This window comes from Coffea eugenioides, chromosome 11, assembly GCF_003713205.1.
Source record: "Coffea eugenioides isolate CCC68of chromosome 11, Ceug_1.0, whole genome shotgun sequence".
In the NCBI taxonomy this organism is placed as follows: domain Eukaryota; kingdom Viridiplantae; phylum Streptophyta; class Magnoliopsida; order Gentianales; family Rubiaceae; genus Coffea; species Coffea eugenioides.
This window is the reverse complement of record NC_040045.1, coordinates 49,905,240-49,910,921: the sequence shown is the minus strand read 5'-3', so window position 1 is coordinate 49,910,921 and position 5,682 is coordinate 49,905,240. Positions and strand designations below refer to the sequence as shown.

General features: G+C 33.2%; 1 long non-coding RNA gene across 1 annotated transcript; it reads left to right on the top strand.

Annotated features, from left to right (window-relative positions):
- The first annotated feature begins 1,846 nt into the window (after nt 1–1,846).
- On the top strand, nt 1,847–5,063 carry LOC113754422. The gene is made up of 2 exons (XR_003465193.1): nt 1,847–2,767; nt 4,797–5,063. It is a non-coding gene; the product is annotated as an uncharacterized LOC113754422 (long non-coding RNA).
- Nucleotides 5,064–5,682: the final 619 nt, after the last annotated feature.

Sequence of the window (5,682 nt, the reverse complement as noted above, 5' to 3'; positions counted from 1 at the left end):
GTGACATTGGAGCATTTTCTTATAATTTGCAACTTGATTAATTTGTGACTTTATAAGATATTTAATCAAAAATTATTTATTGTATTAATTCTCGTTATGCTATACTGCATATTTACGAAATAGACGTACCTTTATAATTAAAGTTAATATTTGATATTTTAAATGTTATATATTTAAATAGATGAAAATCATTTGAAACAGAATATATTAAGATAATTTTGTTAACAAAATTTTGGCCGCCCAAGAAAAAAGAAGGCTAATGCCCATCAACAAGAAATTAAACGTGTGGTGGCCACTCCTAAAATCTCTGCTCCTAAAAATCCTTAGCGCCTGGAAAAAAGGAAATTTATGCCAAATTATACGTAATTGAAGGTGTGCAGTGTTAACATACACTGAGCTGTTCGTCTAACAGACTAGCCATATTAAGACAAATTTGTGTTGTAGCTCCGCCGGACATGGCTAATGATGCCCCGGAAGTAGATGCTACTTCATAGCATTTCAGCCATCCTGGTCCATTTGGTCGCGGGGATGAGGTGAGTTGGGATTGCGTCAGCTGATGATGAAGTGGGTTGCAACTTACAGGTAGGTGAGGCTTTAGATAAGACTAGACCTCTCTCCATCTCCATTGCATTGGATTGAATAAAACTTCTCTATTACACCTTAAAAAAATTAATTTAAAAATTATTTATTCACTTGTGTTAGTTATATGTATAATTTATATGAAATTAACCAAAATTTTGCTATTTGATTAATCATTAAAAATTGTTGTTACTAATTTAATTTATTTTTTACCGTTTAAATGTTTTGTGTACTTTGAATGTCAAAATATTCATTAAAAAATTATTATTTTTAATATATTTATTTAGATATCAAAAGTTAAAATAATGACATAGTTGCATAATTTTATAATATTGTATGAATTGAGATATAAATAAATAGAGAGACCAAAAGATTTTCAGCAGAGATAATCTTAGCCCACTTAGACACTGTACTTGGAATTATCATACGGCTACCTTTTCCGGACAGCCATTCGACAGCCATTTTTACCCATTATTGATTTCCTTTAACACTTCACATCAAACTACTGAATTTAATTATTCAAGCAAACTCATACCGTCGCTCTCTCTCTCTCTCGCTGTCTCTCTTAACACTTCTACTCAGTCCACCTAAGCAATAGTGACACTCGAAATAATTAGTCGTATAATAATGTTTAGAGAAAATTTAAACAAAATGGTGTAGGGGTTTCTAATCATTTTGTTGGTAAAAAGTCTTTTTAACTTGTATATGCATGACACGAAACCAAAAACTGAAGTCAAGGACAATTTTGGCAGAGCAAACGAGGTGATGGATCACGGTTGCCCAATGGTAGCCGTACAAGTTACAACGTTGAAGAAATAAAAAATCAAAATAAAAATGACAAGATTTGGCTATGACAAGACGCGCAAGCGAAATGATTCCCGGGGCAAAATGAAAGAGAAAGGGCTGGGGCCATTTTATGCAACTTTCTATAATATATTATTGTTTCGAGAGAAAATTCTTAAATTGTGATGAAAAAAAAAAATTATTCTACAAAGAGGGTAATTTGTGAAGTTAGTTCCACAAATGTGATCTTCGCATTTGTGAAATGCGAGTTCAGATACCTCGCATTTCACAAATGCGAGGTAAGTGTTTTAAAAAAAAAAGAAAAACAAGCTCGCATTCTCCAAATGCGAGCTTATTAAGCTCGCATTTGGAGAATGCGAGCTGAGATACCTCGCATTTCTTGAATGCGAGGTACTCAATCTGAACACAAACAAAGTTCCCAATTTCGGCATTCAAGTCTGTCTCACTCTCCCTTCACTCTCTCCGTCCAGCTCACTCCTCACTTTCTCTTCTCTTGGTCGCCGCTTTCTCATCGGAAATCTTGGTCACAGCTTTATCGTCGGAATCTTTCGGCCTTCTCGTCGGAAGCTCTTCTATTTTGTAGAGCTGCAGCATTTCTCCTCAAGCGAAATCTGGCGGCGGCACTTTCTCATCCAAAGCTCTCATCGGAAGCATTGGAAGCTCTCGCCCATTGCAGAGCTGCCTCTTTGGGAACCCATCTCTGCTATCTAGCTGCCCCTCTCTCCCTCCTCCCAATTTGCCATTTTTACAACCTCAACAGGATACAACCTCAACAGGATAATTTTTCCAAACCAATTCAGTGATTTGCTGCAATTTTGAGCGCTCCTGTTTTAAACTGAAATCTTTTTGCAGAGTCATACGATTATCCCTCCTTTTCTTTGTTTTCATCATTTATTTTCTCTCTCTTTTTTTCTGTTCAAAGTACTTATTTTTCTAGAGATGTTTGTATGGAATTATAGTCTATCGAAGACCAAATTTCAAACTTGTTTAAGTAATTACTTTCATGGGTATCTTCAATTTGGTTTGAATATCAGCTACCGTGTGAAGGGATCAAATTGAGTGGAAAAAATTTTAGATCTCCACTGAATGTGAAAGAGCATGAATGCTTATATGATGATTGTTGTGGAGCAAGAACGTACTGTTGCCTTGAAGTTAATTGCCTTCAATGACTAGTATTTCTATCTTCATTTCTTAGGCAGAAGTGTTGGACCCTGCGGTAAAGGGAACTCTGAATGTGCTACAATCATGTGCAAGAGTTTCATCTGTCAAAAGAGTGGTAGTAACATCTTCTATGGCCTCAATTGCATACAACCGAGAAGTGAAGGATGGTGTTGTAGTTGATGAAAGTTGGTTTTCAGAGCAATCATACTGTGTAGAACGCAAGGTGAGTAAGTGAACCATCTCCTTCCCAGCAAATGGTCTTTTTGTAGGAAGAGAATGATGTTGGTCTAGTCAGTGTTCAAAAGCAGACCAAAGTGGTCAATCACCTTCTTCTTCTTGTTTTAGTTATCAACTTATAACTTCAGTGGAGGAGAAAAATAAAAGTGTGGACTAATACAATAGTATGTGCATTGAACTTTCCAAAACACTGCAAAATGTTTTACTAGAAAAATGATAAATTTCCAAATCAAACAGTCACAGCATTTAATTTTGGTCCTCCCCGGTGATTATTCCACACCTCCAACAATATCAGAATACTAATGAAGAAGATGGTGTGCATAGCATGCAGCAATAGTGTCTGTGTTACATAGGATGAATGCAACAATATCTATGTCACAGAGTTGTTAGTAAAAATCAGGCAAGTACTACAGATTTTGTAGTAAAACAGACTATACTTGCAGTCCCCGACCTATATGCTGCAACAAGGTCTGATTTTCTAGACAACAAGATAGAATGGCTACTTTCAAGAATCTTAGAGTGCAAAGAACAACTTATTATCAAACTTGAAATCATTGATATATGCACAATATGTAGCTATGATGCTAGGCAAATAACAGGGAACTTCCTGCTCACAAGTCATTAGCATGGCTCATAAGCAGAAATTCAAATTGTTTATGCTTTCATTCTTAATCTCACTGATCAATAGGCCTAGACTGAGGAGGGTGTTGACATTTTCTACTTATGAATCGCATAGTTCCTTGGTCATGATCAAATCAATTTCATGCTTCTCTGGTAGCATCTGATGACACATTGTAAGTATAGACTCTGCAACAAGGGTGTTTTAAGTATAGACTAATATTACTTAATTGGACAAATGCTTCCACATACTTGAGTAATTCAACAAAATTGGTACCCGAAATGCCATAAACAAGCTCAATAGCTCTTCTTCTATCATACCAAGCTTTCATATAAGAAATTTTAGCGTTCAAATTTTTCTTCATGGAGGATATTATTTTTTTTAACTTTATTGTTCTTAAAAACAAACTCCATTTTGTTAAGAGAACAACTCATGTACAATTCTTTTTAAAAAACAAAAAATGTGAATGTGAGGTCTCACCTTTCTTTTTTTTTGTTTGTTATTTTATTTTTGTGAAAACATTATGGTTGGTTTTTTTTTTTTACATCTGCATTTTATAGAATTGTTGAAAAAAAGATAAAAACAAGAAAAGGTAATCATCATGATTTACTCCTTGGCATCAAGAGAAAGGAAAAAGAGTTTTACAAAGGATGAACAAATAATGAGATAAATATAAACTCTTAAGTTGTTAATATGTGTGAAGGAATTGGTAAAGAGCATAAACTGTTAGACTCGCATTGGGTAAGTCATGTAGTTTACAAGTAGATTTAATTGTAGTCATATTAATGTTCTAATTTTTTGAACTTTGCTTGGATTCGTTTTATGGTGAATTCATGAATGTAAAGTGAGACCCTCTACTGTAGTATATTTTTTAATTGCATGTTTCAAGGAGGACAGGGGAATATAAGAAATTATTGTTGTTTCACCTTCTACTATATACATTATATTATTATTGTAGGTTTGTCAAAATATCACAGTTGCTTGTCTTCTATAAGAAATTATTGTGCCTATGTTGGTTGGCAGGGAGTTTTAGCCAGTTACAGGGGAGACTCTGTCAAAATTTTTTTAAAATATTTTTGGGTGTTTTTGGTTAGTGATTGCGTTAAGAGTATAATAAGACAAATTGGCTACAATATGGACTCGAAAGGGGGGTGCTTGGAAACGTTAAATAAAACAAGATAAGCATGTATTTAATAAACTTATATTCAATTTAATTAGGAATTCTTGAATAACATTTTGGCATGATGCGTAATAATGTATAGGGGGTTAGAGGGAATATTAACTTAAAATATTAACTAAAAATATGTATACAAGACAAGCATGTATCACATTTGCTTGTACTACTAAAATATTTGTACCATAGTCTTGTGCTACTAATTCTAATTTATTTTTCCAGTTGCAGAGAATGGACACTCGCTTGGCACGTATAGATGATCATTTAGGCATTACTCCACCTCAGGGTGGAGCTACAGATGAAGATGACGATTGAAGCTGCACCATTAGGATCACTATATTATTTGTACATGGATTTGCTTGCATTTTGTTTTTAATCTGTGGAATGTTGGATGTTTAACTTGATTTTACTTTTTCTGTTTTTTAATTTACTAAAGACTTGTGCTTTTGCAGTGGTTTGTGATTATTGGCTGACAAGTTGTTGGAAATATTGCTTGGATTAAATGTTGTCTATTTTGGGTTTGCTGGCAGGGAGTTTAGTCCACTTTTAAGGGGAGATTCTGTCAAAATTTTTCCCAAAAAAATTTATATATATATTTAATCATAATAAATTACAATAAACAAATAAAATGTTTTTCAAATATCCTAGTGAAATAAATATATGTGGTTTGGGAACATTTTTTCTCATTTAATTTGAAAATGATTATTATGTGATTATAATTTTTGCATTTATAGGAAAGTATATCTTTTAATCTATAAGATAAATAATCACATAATAATCATTTGATAAATAATCATTTCGCAAATGCGAGGACCTCAATCTGAACACAAAGCCAAAGCTTGTTTCCAACCGCATAAAGAACTATACATGTATAGTTATTTCTTTACAAAATTATTTAATAATAAAATTAGGTGTTTTCAACCGTATGATTATCAAATCTTTTAATCTATAAGAAATATAACTTTTTGGTTATTTATATACAAAGAATTACTAGTACATCAAATTTTGTACTGAGACCTCACATTTGTTAACTTCTAACTCGTGTGAGTTTTCAAATAAAAAGGATTTATTCCTCTATGATAAATGTCAATGCAAAAACAAAAATGAT